General features: G+C 38.7%; 1 non-coding gene across 1 annotated transcript; it reads right to left on the bottom strand.

The window, feature by feature from the left end:
• Positions 1–13,203: 13,203 nt before the first annotated feature.
• On the bottom strand, positions 13,204–13,276 carry Trnat-cgu (transfer RNA threonine (anticodon CGU)). Its single transcript has one exon. It is a non-coding gene; the product is annotated as a tRNA-Thr (tRNA).
• Between the last annotated feature and the right edge of the window lie 2,722 nt (positions 13,277–15,998).

Consider the following 15,998-nt stretch of genomic DNA (forward strand, 5'->3'; position numbering starts at 1 on the left):
GCTATACAATTTTTCACTTCACGTTACTAGTATGCTTTGTCAGACTTAAGAAACTGTTACCATGGAACAATGTTTGAAGTTAAATATCCAGTCAAGAATCAAGAGAACTTATTTAAACAGAAATGACGAATGCATTGTTATAGTGAACAGACGACACAGTGTTGTTATTTGTACATTCTTGCTTGTTAGTTGCACAATTATGTAACGACTATCAAGCTTCCATACTTAGAACATATACTGCTAATGAGAGTTTAATGCAACATTTTGGTTTACTTGAAAATATACTCTTTATTTGAAGTACATTTGGTGAGATTAAAGATGAGTTAGCATTTGGTTTCTTTGATAGCTACATGATTATATCACGATGCTACTAATATGTGACACAATTTACATTGTTGCTTTTGCGGTGTATCTGTTTTATATCTGCACAGTTTTTCTGAATTCTTCTGGAAAGTAAAACATGTTTTAATAGTAAATTTTGTGGTATAGCTACAATGAGACAGCCTTCTCTGTAGCACAACAATACGTTACATTATAGTACTTTCTTGATCACGGTAAGGTACGTAATAACTACGATATCTATACGCAAACCATTTCACTTTCGTTTATGATGAGGTAAGTACATTGACTTCAGCAGAACTTTGCTTACAGAGGATGATAACTACGACACGTCCACAAAATTATCCTACAGCAAGATGCACATTTAGCGCTACAGGACACGCATTTGAGTGATTAATTTTGTACTTAAACCATTTATTTTTCAAGATTTTTGAATTACAAAATAAGTTTTCCATGATACATTTCATTCCATTGCTGTAATCTGTATCACCTGAGGGTATAATTACATTAATCCTCAGGGGGGTACACGCTTACTTTGTGTACCATGTGTTTGGCAAGCACAAGGATCCCTAGCTAATATAATATTTGCTTATACAACTTTACACATCGGTGCCATATTTCTCTAACACATAAATTACACAATTACACAGCTCTCTGATCATTTAACTGAGAGAGACAAACATTTTTTTACTACATCAGTGACAGATTACGTAATTACACATTTGGATAACATCACACTTATGAAACTGTATTTTGTATGTACTTTGTGAACTCTTAATATTTTTTCAGAACCATTGTGATACTATGAGAGCTTTGAATGATGTATTTGGTATGAGATCATGATTTTTAAAGTACGTTTGAGGTAGATGACACTATTTAAACGAGCAGAAATTTTTTTTTTAGGTTTTGACATTATTGCAGAAAGCTACGACTATTTTGAGATTTGACTGAGGTGTTATGATATTATTACGACGACAATGTGTATTATGCTGTTCAGGTATGTTTATGATCAATAAGCTGATGCTATGTGAGTAATTTGATTATGCTACATATTTATTATGATGAAATATTGAAGAAGTGTCGACGAATATGTATATGTGTAATAAGGTAAGGAATAATGAGTAGTGGCTAGGAACCCTGATTTGTGAAAAAAGGATGTTGGAAACCAAGAATCGTACTTTAAGAGTTATGAAATGTGTGTAAATGCGTGAATCTATCACAATGCCGGCAAAAATTTTTTGCACACTGTTATGTTTATAGGATTTTGTTTCTACACATTTGTAACGCAAATTCTCGACCTGTGAAATTTTTATATGAGTAGCGGAAACTGCTGTCGTAAATATTTCGGTAAGAAAGGTAAGTGACTGTCACGTAATGCGTCGTGGGCACCCAGCTGAGAGATAGTCGTCTGACAAAAGAAAGCCATTAGGTGGAGAAAAAAAGGGGCCATTATCCTCACTATTGACATTCCTTTGTAGAAAGCATCGCAAATACGACACGCTCATTACTTGGAAACATATCGTACTTTGTTCTACTTATTGAAATGCTTATGAATTGATGGGAAATATTCTTACCTCTGCACACCTGATTATGACAAGTGTCTTTCTACGAGAGTTGAGAGAATTTCTAGTAACTTATGAAATGCCACATGACTATTGAATGATATTTTATGCTTTACATAGTTGCTTATTTCATTTGATATCTGGTTTCCAGCTGTGTTGCAGCATTGGTTATATAAAATAAAAGTAAGTGCATTTGCTAATGTGAACACTTTCTGCCAACAGATCTATTAAATAATAATTTTATGATCCACATTCTTCGAAAAAGGAGCACTTGGAATGGAAAGAACAATAAGAAGGGATTAATAACAGTAACTGCATGCATAATTTTCTTTTCAACTACTTGGTAATTTTTTTGGTAGAGTAAGTTATCGTGATGCATCACTCTAGTGTTAAGATGTGACATAGGTATTAAACCTGGCCATTTTTACTGAATTATTTTTTCTGCTTGAGCTTTGTTATGTTTTGATATAAGTTATAGCATTTACTGCTGCTGTTTGCCAGGCATAGTGCTACTAAATTTCACTTTGTATTACTCTGTTAAGCCAGTTTTACTACTGATTTATTTTTCTTGTTGCTGCACATTGGCTCATATTAGTTGTAATGTTGCGTTTGCTCTGTTAATTTAGATATACTGCTGTTTGCTTTGCCACTTTGCATTTTTCGTCATTTGATGTTTGTGTTAATTGTTTTGTGCTACTGCATTGCCTCGTACCTTAGTTTAGCATCTGAGTTCAGTACATTTAAGTTATCTTAAGATGGGGTAGGCTATATAAGAGAACGAGTTGTGATGAATTGGAAGAAATGCATTGAGAAGCTATAAGAAAATGGTTTTGCCAAAAAAAAAGTATTTTGAAAGAGGATATGAACAAAAAAGTAGGGTTTAGGGACAACAGGTTTAGGTAGGATTTTCTTGGAAATAAAAGATGAGGTAAGGTAATGGAAAATAAATAATGAGGTAAGAAAAAGGTGAACATAAAAATACAGAAAGCATGCTTGGATTGGATTTTTTTTGGTGGAAACAAATGTTGAAATAAGACGAAAGATCTATGGAATGAAGTTTTGGGTTGGACTGCAGTACCAAATGTTACACTGAAAACAAACCCTGCACTTTCCTCTTGTGTTATTCTGCTATGTGTTTGTGTACTCTTGTGTATTTGTGTTTTTCCTGTCTTTATGTGTTTAGCTAATAAGATTTATGTTGTAGAATTTTTATAGTACTAAGCTACATTCACTATGATGAGGAATACTGCTATCCTCAAATATAATTTGCATTAATAATATGTTATTTACTTTGTAAAGATGTTTAGACATTATTTATCTTTTCTGTTTTGTTGCTCATATGTGAAGTTGATGTTTCAAAAGTTATTCTGATCTTTATGTATGTACTTATGTCATAATTCTTGTAACACTGATGTGCATGTTTATTTCTATTCTTTTGTAAAGCCCCTATTACTAAAAATGTTATCTGTATTGTTGTGTTCTTTAATGATGTATTTTGTACCTTTGTTATTGTATTCTTATGTTATAAAATTGTAATTGACACCAGTTCATCAAATTAAGTAACTTGTAAGTTACATTTCAGTGCACACGTTTCTGTTGGTCATAGTATATGGCCAATATGTGAGAAGTAGAGACTGATAGTGTTTGCATGTGTGTTAATAATTCAGCAGAGGACTGGATAACAGCATTGATGATTCTAAGGACATTTCAAAAAAAATTTTTGTGAGTGCACAAGTGGTGGTTCATGGACTTGCTATATTGTCCACAAGACTCTTCTACTCTGATTGTGCACCTCCACAGTCCCAACAGATAGCTACTAGCCATCTCTACAAGGACTACAGTGGGTCTGCATCTTTGATGGCCCGCCAATACCATAATCTCTACTAGGACTACAGTGGGTCTGCTCTGTGATGACCTACCTACCAATATTCTTCAAAACTTCGACTGACTCTGCGGTGGGTTTTCTCTGTTGTGGCCCATTACCTGTCTGCATGTGAAGAGTCAGCACTATCTTTCCGTTGGAAGGACAACACTACTTCTCCAAGACTGCATGGAAATCCACTACTTCCGTGTGCATTTTCTTTCACTGCTCAGACTTTGAGAAAAAAACACTGTAATTTTACTGTGATGAATGATCAGGACTGTCTTTATGGACTGTGAGAAAATTTTAACTTTTGACCAACATTGGATCAATAAGTGTGTGCATTTGATTCCTTTGTTATTGTAATTATGAAAAAAAAATTTTAAAATCTGTATTGGCCACTGACCAAAACAATTTGTAAATTTTTTTGTGGGGAGCATGGGGGCTATGTAAGTAGGCTGTTTAGTTTTTTATGTTGGTAACGCCGTGTAGCGCTCTATATGAAAATCACTGACTGTGCTGTGTGAAGGCTGCGGTTGGATTGCATTGTTGGAGTAATATTCGCCATTGTAGTGTTGGGCAGTTGGGTGTTAACAGCCCGTAGCGTTGCGCATATGGAGGTGAGCCTCCAGCAGTGGTGGATGTGGGGAAGTGAGATGGCCGATTTTTGAGAGTGGATGGTCTGGACGTGTGTCCATCAGAAACAGTACATTTGTAAGAATGGATGTCATGAACTGCTATATATATTATGACTTTTAAGGTAAATACATTGTTTGTTCTCTATTAAAATCTTTCATTTGCTAACTATGCCTATCAGTAGTTAGTGCCTTCCGAAGTTTGAATATTTTATTTAGCTGGCAGTAGTGGCGCTTGCTGTATTGCAGTAGTTCGAGTAACGAAGATTTTTATGAGGTAAGTGATTTGTGAAAGGTATAGGTTAATGTTAGTTAGGGCCATTCTTTAGTAGGGACTATTGAAAGTCATATTGCGTTGCGCTAAAAAATATTGTGTGTCAGTTTAAGCACAGTCATGTATAATTTTTCTAAGGGGACGTTTCAATGGATATCAAAGAAAAAAATTTCAAAAATTCTTCTTAACCTATAATGGATCATTTATTATTGACCTAATAGCTCAGCCAAATGCGACTGAAATCGAAATATTGGGCGCAAAAAAATCACGTTTCCAATATAAAACTTTTTGTAGATTAATTCTTTCGTCATTAAGTATTCTTTTCTAGTTAGCACACATTTCTTAGCATAGTCATGTTACGATACATGTGATTTTCTTATTGAAGAGTGAATATTATATACACCTAGAAGTTAAGTCATTAGCCAATTCATCCTATGTATATGTCGATCGTAATTATTTTTCTTATATGAGGTAGAAGAGGTTGAGTATTTTTTTGTATTTGTTTCACTTTATGTATTACTGAAGATATAATGTACTTTACTGTTACAGATATAAATTTCAATGTTACTAATAGAGATACTTTCTAGCTGTATGTGTCACACAAAGATTAGGGCAAAACTACATTACAAACAGGCAGCAGCAAATTTTAGTGGAGTAGAAATGTGTAATGGCACAATATCATTAGTTTAGGATGTTAACATCGGGTACTGTGTAAAGTAATGAAATTTTCATATAGGCTGACACAATGAAATTTGCAACTGTTGGATGGTATTTGACAAATGCTGTTCAGTACGTAATTGTGGAACAGGTAGAGAATTTTTGGTTGGGTTTAAGAGCACTGAACATAATAATGCGGAGTAACAACTATAAGTGCAGCATCACATCAGCCTTTTTTTTTTGGTAATATATGGTACGTGATGGAAGTAATTATTATTTTATGAGGACGAAGTTGAGGATTTTGTGGACTTATGGATTACGTATTTGAGGTGATATGTTTTAATATTTCAGGAGATATGCAGTGAAGTTAAGGACATTTAGGGATCATATGATCATTTGTTTGTAGTGCACACTCTGAGTTGTTACGGTTTAGTGATTTTTGTTTAGAGTAGGACATTTCTTATGAGTGGAGACGAGATGTGTTGGGAAATTTGCTACTTTGTTTCACACACTGTGGCGAGAACTTTTGACCTGCAAGCATTTTTCTGTATGAGAGATGACATTTCCGGTCATTTGCTCAATTAGACAACTTTTCCAGCAGATCAGATTTATATATGTTTACTAACCATACAGCACAACTATTCTATATTTTTTTGTGTATAGCTGTAAGACATTTTTGGTACTCTTTGCCTTTCTTGAATTTGGGGTAGCCTAAACTTTTTTTTTTTACCTGATGATGATTAGTTTGCACATGCACTTCCATTATTTTTTGTGACGGACTGACCATTGACGCTTTAATGTAATTAATTTCTTTTGAGAGGTACAAAAACAACTTTGTTCACAAACCTTTATAATCCTTCTCCATCCACTTTCATTCTGAATAGTTACTCGAGCTAGAAATTTTTGCAGGAATTCATGTTGTTTTGCGATCACTATAGAAAATATGTTAAACAAGTTTAAGGTATAATTTACATTTGTAACTGTATTTTGACAAATATTTGTGCGAAACTGCTACGATTTTTATTCGCAGTTTATGTCTTCTATGCATACAGTGTTTTTATCGTGTTTTCTTACCTAGAATACTGTCTAAGAATAATGTAAAGAATTTCATGTATATGTTAATATGCAGCCCTTATGGTGATTTGTTAACTTTACCTGTCGAATGCCACCAACGAACTCTTTCTCTTATGGAGACTTACTTCATATACTTTTTTGTCTTGCCACATGGTAACACACAAACGTTTCAGTGCACACACATATGGTATCCTTTGTATTTACTCATTTGTAACAGTGCTTGCTTATTATGTCTTGTGCTGAAACGGAATATTCGTGTGCATATTTAGTCATACTCTTTCGAACTATGAGACACTTATGCAATGTATGACGTATTTTTACGACAAGAATATACAGGGTGTATCAAAAAGAATCATCCGATTTGGCACGTTTATATTTCTGAAATCAATAAATATATACAATGCATTTTGTTTTTTGATGAACGGGAAGCTCAAAAAGTGTTTTTTTCATACATTTTCATAGGTGTTCAGTATGCCCCCCTTGAGGTGCACGGCATATGTCAATTCGGTATTCAGATTGTTTTCACACCGCAGCGAGCATGTATTGAGTTACAACTTTCACAGCGATATCTCATTTCATTCATTGTTGTCGATAACGGAGGCACATAAACACAGTCTTTTATAAACCCCCACAAGAAATAGTAATCTACAGTCAGGTTCTGTGACTTGGTGGCCAGTAATGAAAGGCTGAATCATTTGCTCCAGTGTGACCGATCCATCGTTCAGTGATCCTTTGATTTACAAATTCCCGCACTTCCAGATGTCAGTGTGGCGGTGCCCCATCCTGTTGGTAATTTAAATCGTTCGAATCAGTCTCCAGCTGTGGGAAAAGAGAGTTCTCAAGCATATCGAGATATGTGCTTCCTGTAACTGCGTTCTTGGCAAAGAAAATGGACCACACACCTTTTTCCGCGGAACTGCACAAAACGCATTAAATTTTGGAGAGTCCCTCTAATGTTTTACAGCTTCAGGTGGTTGTTTCGAGCCCTAAATTCTCTCTTTATGACGGTTCACCTTTCCATTTAAGTAGAATGTTGCCTCGTCACTAGATATTAAGCGTGGAAGAATACTGTCACCCTCCACTTTGCCAAGAACGAAATTACTGAACTCCACACTTTGTTGTTTGTCACCTTCACTAAGCGTTTGCAGTAGCTGACTTTTTATGGTTTCATGTGTAAATGTCGACGCAACACATACCAGACGGTCTTCGGGGGCATGTTGAGCTGTCGAGCTACACAGCGAACGGATTTCTGCAGACTCCTTGTGAAATTATGGCGGATGCGTTCGACGACTGTGTCAGACACTCGGGGACGGCCCGGCGATTTGCCTTTACATAAACAACTTGTTTCTCGTAACTGTTCATGCCATAGTTTAATGATCTGTGCTGTAGGAGGATCCACACCATATTTAGTACGACAGTCACGCTGAACAATTATTACTGACCCGTACTGCACAAATCGAAACAGACAACTTTCAACCTTATTGAAAGTGTCTCTAGCAAGATTATAGTCATCATAAAGGTGAAAGGTGGACAAACCCCATATTAAGGTCCAGTAATAGGTGTCAGATACGTTTGATGAGCGTAATAAAGTCGGATGCTCTATGAGGTTATTCGAAGGTGATGTTATGTATAGAGAAGTCACCGCTTTAGAAAACTGTTGTGAATTGTAGGAAGATCTAGGGAGGATCAATACTGGTGCATGAATTGATAGTTGACCCTTAACACAAACATACGTAACATATTGTGCATCAGTTGGCAGAAGGACCCGTTATGTGTGATCACACGAATATCGGACGGTCACTGGAAGCACATCCATAAAATATGAGGGACTATGCGTACGACACAGTTTAAAATGAAACGACCACATAAAATCAATAGTAGCAAAGGCAGATGCGAGAACAAGATTTATTGGTGAAATCCTTAGGAATTTAATCCACCCACAAGGTAGTTTACAGAACAGTGGTTCGACCGTTCTCTTGATTACTGCTTGTCGGTCTGGAGCCATGAGTAGAAAGGATTGATAGATTATTTAGAGAAGATCCAGAGACATGAGGCGTGTTTCGTCACAGATTCGTTTATAAAACACGAAAACGTCATAGAGATGCTAACTCAACTCCATTGTCAGATGCTATGACAGAGGCATTGTGCATCAGTATAAAAATTCCGAGATCGTTCGTTCCTAAAGAGTACACCAATATATTTCTTCATCCTACAAATATTTCACGAGAAGAACATGAAGGCGAGATCAGAGGGGTTGTAGCTCGCTCAGAGGGTTAGCGTAAATGGTCCTTCTCCTTCACCATTTACAACTGGACAGTAAAGGAGGGAAGTGACAGTGGTAGCTTTCGCCACTTACAATAAGGTGGCTTCCGGACTATAGATGAAAATGTAGGGAACATCGATTAAATATCAGTGCGTAAAGTAGTGAAGTCAAATTATGGAGGACGAACACGTCAAGTATATGTAGGATGCGAAAATAGAGAATTTAGATGTATTGTAACAATTATGGGAGAATCCAGCGGAGGTAGAAAGGAAATCAAATGTGATGTTGTTGTGAGACTTTCTTCGAATAGTCAGCCATCGGCCTTGCCACGGTGGCAACACCGCTTCCCGTCAGATCACCGAAGCTAAGCGCTGTCGGGCTGGGCTAGCACTTGGGTGGGTGACCATACGGCTGCCGAGCGCTGTTGGCAAGCGGGGTTCACTCAGCGCTTGTGAGGCAAACTGAGGAGCTACTTGATTGAGAAGGAGCGGCTCCGGTCTCGGAAACTGACGTACGGCAAGGAGATCGGTGTGCTAACCCACCTGCTCCTCCATATCCGCGTTCAGTGACGCATATGGGCTTAGGATGACACGGCGGCCGGTCGGTGCCGTTGGGCATTCATGGCCTTTTCGGGAGGAGTTTTTCCTTGAGTAGACGAGTGTTTGGGACCCTCGTCAGATAGTATAAAAGAGGGGAGAGAAGGAATTCCGAAACCTGCTTCTAGAATTGTGGCTGGCCTCCTAAGTCCGTATGACAGTTTTACGTTAATGCACAGGAAGGTTACACGGGTATCTCTCGAAGAAAAAAGACATTCTGTTTGAGAATCATCGAAGCTGAGTTTACCAATCCGAAAACCGTGACGAAATCTACAACAGATTAATTGTCTCTTTTGTTTGTCTCGCATAATACCCATACGAACAAAATCAGAAAGACTGAGGCAGGTTTTAATGTATAATTACGATCATTCGTTCTGAGCTCCGTTCTCAGTGAATTCGGGAAAAGAGAGGAGAAATAACTGTATGACGAACCGTCCAACATAAGATGCACAATTTTGCAGAACACATGTATATTTAGATAAGGAAAATTTTTCGTAAAATTTACCACATTTATCGCTAGCAAACAACGACTGAGGTAGACAATTTGTTAAATATTTGTGCTTCCATTATTTATAAACCCTGACAAAACATTGTAACTACAGCCTGAATAATCGTGATAGACATATATTTGCTGTTATGTATGCGAGAGCATGGAATACCGACTTCATTGCAACTAGGTACCTATATCGCAATGTCCGTGTGTGCAGAAGCCATCGAAAACGTGGTATGTACGCGATGCGTCCAACTGTATGTGTACCTTTTATTCCTGGTCGGTAGAGTCATTTCGTGCAATGAGTGCTTTAAGATGTATACTGGAGTGCAATTCTATTCATAGCCGCTCACTTCACCGTTCACTTTGCTGAGGCACTGCAGATCTATAGTGATTTGGAGAGAATCAAACCTTCCATTATATAATAAAATAAATGAAAGAGATATCTGAAGAGGAGTAGGAGGGGGAGATTAGTGTTTAATGTCCCGTCGACAACGACGTCGTTAGAGACGGAGCACAAGCTCGAGTTAGGGATTAAGAAACAGTCGGAATTGCAGTTGTAAATTGTTGTAGTTGTGCTGGGAAAGCCCCTGAGCTACAAGCGCTAATGGAAAGCACAGAAGCTGAAATCGTTATAGGTACAGAGAGCTGACTAAAGCCTGAAATAAGTTCTGCAGAAATTTTTACGAAGTCTCAGACGGTGTTCAGGAAAGATAGATTAGGCAGAATTGGTGGTGGAGTGTTTGTGTCTGTCAGTAGTGGTTTATCTTGTAGTGAAGTCGAAGTAGATACTCCGTACGAATTGCTATGGGTGGAGGTTATACTTAACAGCCGAACTAAGTTAATAATTGGCTCCTTCTATCGACCCCCAGACTCCGATGATATAGTTGCTGAACAGTTCAGAGAAAATTTGAGTCTCGTAACAAATAAATACCCCACTCATACGGTTATAGTTGGTGGGGACTTCAACCTTCCCTCGATATGTTGGCAAAAATACTTGTTCAAAACCGGTGGTAGGCAGAAAACATCTTCCGAGATTGTCCTAAATGCTTTCTAAGAAAATTATTTCGAGCAGTTAGTCCACGAACCCACGCGAATTGTAAATGGTTGCGAAAACACACTTGACCTCTTAGCCACAAACAATCCAGAGCTAATAGAGAGCATCATGACTGATACAGGGATTAGTGATCACAAGGTCGTTGTAGCTAGGCTCAATACCGTTTCTTCCAAATCCACCAGAAACAAACGCAAAATAATTTTATTTAAAAAAAGCGGATAAAGTGCCACTAGAAGCCTTCCTAAGAGACAATCTCCATTCCTTCCGAACTGACTATGCAAATGTAGACAAGATGTGGCTCAAATTCAAAGATATGGTAGCAACAGCAATTGAGAGATTCATACCTCATAAATTGGTGAGAGATGGAACTGATCCCCCATGGTACACAAAACAGGTCCGAACGCTGTTGCAGAGGCAACGGAAAAAGCATGCGAAGTTCAGAAGAACGCGAAATCCCGAAGATTGGCTAAAATTTACAGACGCGCGAAATATGGCACGGACGTCAATGCGAGATGCCTTTAATAGGTGCCACAACAAAACGTGGTCTCGAAATTTGGTAGAAAATCCGAAGAAATTCTGGTCGTATGTAAAGTACACAAGCGGCAAGACGCAGTCAATACCTTCGTTGCGCAGTGCCGATGGTACTGTTACCGACGACTGTGCCGCTAAAGCGGAGTTATTGAGCGCAGTTTTCCGAAATTCCTTCACCAGGGAAGACGAATGGAATATTCCAGAATTTGAAACACGAACAGCTGCTAGCATGAGTTTCTTAGAAGTAGATACCTTAGGGGTTGCGAAGCAACTCAAATCGCTTGATACGGGCAAGTCTTCAGGTCCAGATTGTATACAGATTAAGTTCCTTTCAGATTACGCTGATACAATAGCTCCCTACTAAGCAATCATATACAACCACTCGCTCACCGATAGATCTGTACCTACAGATTGGAAAATTGCGCAGGTCGCACCAGTATTTAAGAAGGGTAGTAGGAGTAATCCATCAAACTACAGACCTATATCATTGACGTCGGTTTGCAGTAGCGTTTTGGAGCATATACTGTATTCAAACATTATGAATCACCTCGAAGGGAACGATCTATTGATACGTAATCACCATGGTTTCAGAAAACATAGTTCTTGTGCAACGCAGCTAGCTCTTTATTCGCACGAAATAATGGCCGCTATCGACAAGGGATCTCAGGTTGATTCCGTATTTCTGGACTTCCGGAAAGCTTTTGACACCGTTCCTCACAAGCGACTTCTAATCAAGCTGCGGGCCTGTGGGGTATCGTCTCAGTTCTGCGACTGGATTCGTGATTTCCTGTCAGGAAGGTCGCAGTTCGTAGTAATAGATGGCAAATCATCGAGTAAAACTGGAGTGATACCAGGTGTTCCCCAGGGAAGCGTCCTGGGACCTCTGCTATTCCTGATCTATATAAATGACCTGGGAGACAATCTGAGCAGTTCCCTTAGGTTGTTCGCAGATGATGCTGTAATTTACCGTCTAGTAAGGTCATCCGAAGACCAGTATCAGTTGCAAAGCGATTTAGAAAAGATTGCTGTATGGTGTGGCAGGTGGTAGTTGACGCTAAATATCGAAAAGTGTGAGGTGATCCACATGAGTTCCAAAAGAAATCCGTTGGAATTCGATTACTCGATAAATAGTACAATTCTCAGGGCTGTCAATTCAACTAAGTACCTGGGTGTTAAAATTACGAACAACTTCAGTTGGAAAGACCACATAGATAATATTGTGGGGAAGGCGAGTCAAAGGTTGCATTTCATTGGCAGGACATTTAGAAGATGCAACAAGTCCACTAAAGAGACAGCTTACACTACACTCTTTCGGCCTCTGTTAGAATATTGCTGCGCGGTGTGGGATCCTTACCAGTTGGGATTGACGGAGGACATCGAAAGGGTGCAAAAAAGGGCAGCTCGTTTTGTATTATCACGTAATAGGGGAGAGAGTGTGGCAGATATGATACGCGAGTTGGGATGGAAGTCATTAAAGCAAAGACGTTTTTCGTCGCGGCGAGATCTATTTACGAAATTCAGTCACCAACTTTCTCTTCCGAATGCGAAAATATTTTGTTGAGCCCAACCTACATAGGTAGGAATGATCATCAAAATAAAATAAGAGAAATCAGAGCTCGAACAGAAAGGTTTAGGTGTTCGTTTTTCCCGCGCGCTGTTCGGGAGTGGAATGGTAGAGAGATAGTATGATTGTGGTTCGATGAACCCTCTGCCAAGCACTTAAATGTGAATTGCAGAGTAGTCATGTGGATGTAGATGTAGATGTAGAAGGATTGGGAAGGAAATCAGCCGTGCCCTTTCAAAGGAACCATCCCGACATTTGCCTGAAACGATTTAGGGAAATCAGGGAAAACCTAAATCAAGATGGCCGGAGACGGGTTTGAACCGTCGTCCTCCCGAATACGAGTCCAGTGTGCTAACCACTGCGCCACCCCGCTGGGTGGATATCTCAAGACTTGACACTGTCTGTGTGTAGGGTGCTATGCTTTTAAAGGCACACATGGACCTCTATGTCTTTCAATATGGAACTGTGACTATTTATAGAGATACATGCTAGGTTTAATGCATGTTCTTATTCAGATTCAGTGGATGACTATTTTCAGGTGAATCACATAGAGCCTATTTGAGCTGTTGATAGGAGATGAATCATTGCTTCTGTCCATAGATGGATCTTGCTGCATGGATACCCACTTTGTTGGAGACATGACATTGACATCCTAAGCGACTAACATAAACCATCGTTAACAGCTGACGTTGGGTGTATAACAAATAGACACATTTCATTTGTAGGTTTTAGCAACTTTTAATAAGCTTAAATACAGTTTCTATGTCGATAAATTTATATTTAACTCAAAATCAAGTAACATAGCAGACTGGTTTGATAATTCGAAACAATCAGATCTATTTTCCATATAAACCAAGGTAATATACTTTTCTGTGATTAGTTTAATCAGTCTATTGGTAGCATTACACGTTGTTGTTGTTGTTGTGGTAATTAATCAGAAGATTGGCTTGGTGCATCTGTATACAGTAGAGCTGCATGCCATCAGGAAAAATAAACTTGTATTTTCCCGTGCTTTCAGTTGTTCGAGGTACCAACATATCAAGTACAAGTTAGCTTATGTTATAAGGGAGGACCAAGCTTTCATACAGGCTGTTGCTCCTGCAACTGAAAAGGCTTGCTACTACTCTACAGGAACCATATGTTAGCCTGGCGTCTCCACATATACCGCCCCCCCCCCCCCAAAATGTAGTTACAACTATGATTCAGCTACGTGTTTAGTTCAGCAACACAAATCTCCGGACCTTGGCAAGGTCCAAGATTCGTGTGTGTGTGGGAAGTGGGGAGTGGAGTGGGGGGGGGGGGCGGAAGGGGGCATCTGTAATTTTCATAACCTGATGTTAGTGTTCACTACAGAGTCAGTTATCAGTTTCACTATTATTAACGTATTTTACGATTATTTACCATTATTTCAGCTCTCCGAAACTGCAGACGTGTGTGCAAGTTGCGCTTCCGTGAGTGTGTGTGTGTGTGTATGTGTATCTACTGCTGACAAAGGCCTTAATGGCCGAAAGCTATGATTGCGTGAATCTTTTTATTGTGCCTATCGCGACTCAGCATCTCCGCTATATTGTGAGTGGCAGCTTTCGTTCTCTCGTATTGTTACATTCCATCCTGGATTTTCCATTGTTTGATTACCATTATTTTATATTTATTTATATTATCAACTTTCCCTATGTGTTAATCTATTATTTCCCAGTCTCTAATATATCAGACTTCGACAAAATCTCAATTTATTTCTTTTTGTCTACCATAACTTATCTACCAATTGCCTCTGCATCATGTTAGGCAAAAAGTTTCTTAATATTATGTTTCTTGTTAACATTTACATCCATATTGTTACGAAAAGCTTAATCTCAATTCGATACTTTGTTTCATTAGACTTTCTGCTAAGTCAATAGTTATAACAGAAAAATGATTTTCATTTCACCAAATGACGGCGAAAAATACGCGAGTTCGCTTGATAAAGAAGAGGAGCGACTTACAGTTGTCGGCGCGAGAAAGAACTGGAACTGCTTTAATATTTGGAAGCGATCATGAGAAAACAGTAACGAGTGTAGGAACAGTTTCCAAAAATTCGTGAACACCGAGATCATCGATACAAGAAAGAAGAGAGAAGAAGAAGCTGGGCCACAAAGCAAGCCAGCACATTTCACAACAGAGTACACAGCAGCCAGCATTATCAGAAAACAACATATGTAAGTGTCACAACCTGCTGCAGGACGTTAACTAAAGTCACTGCTCCAGGTAGCAGCCTAAAAGTGCCGCAATATGTGATCAGTGGAGGTGTCTGCAGCTGTCAAAAATGTGTGTGGCGGAATCCAGTAATAAAATTGTAATAGTTGTTATGTGTGTCATAAAATCCCGATCAGGTATTGCTACAAATAGGACAGTGATTAGGAAACTTTCGTCATATTTTGAGACAGCTAATAACTAAGCATTTAAGCCAGAAAATTTTAATAGTAGACAGCGGTAGGGACAAAAGTGCTGGAAGGATTACCACGCTCAAAATGGAAAAGCGGGAAATATAGAGACAATTGCTGACAGTTTTATAGTACATTTGCAGAAACACCGAAGACAAGCTTAGGAATGATCCCAGAGTTGAATCAATTAATGGAGGTTCCTAGATTGTTAATGAATGACGAGTACAAGAGCCGGCCACTGTGGCCTAGCGGTTCTAGGCGCTTCGGTCTGGATCCACGCTGCTGCTACGGTCGCAGGTTCGAATCCTGCCTCGGGCATGGAAGTGTGTGATGTCCTTAGGTTAGTTAGGTTACAGTAGTTCTAAGTCTAGGCGAGTGAAATAACTCAAATCATCAACTGATGAAATATTGTGCAGCCAAGCAAAATCGGAAATTCAAACAATTAAACAAAATCAGCAAATGCAAATGACAAGTTCTGAGGAAATGTTCAAGACATGAAATAGAGGAATAGATGTAGATTTGGAATCAGTAAAAAAAGAGCAAAAGAAAACCGACAATGAAATAAAGGTACAATTAGGAAAAAAAAGAGAAGATAACGGAAATTATAGAAAACCTTGGACAACAGCGCGACACGTTAGTGAATGAAGTAACGAAGGCAGGACCAGAAGCAGGTAG

This window comes from Schistocerca nitens, chromosome 3, assembly GCF_023898315.1.
Source record: "Schistocerca nitens isolate TAMUIC-IGC-003100 chromosome 3, iqSchNite1.1, whole genome shotgun sequence".
NCBI classification, from domain to species: Eukaryota; Metazoa; Arthropoda; class Insecta; order Orthoptera; family Acrididae; genus Schistocerca; species Schistocerca nitens.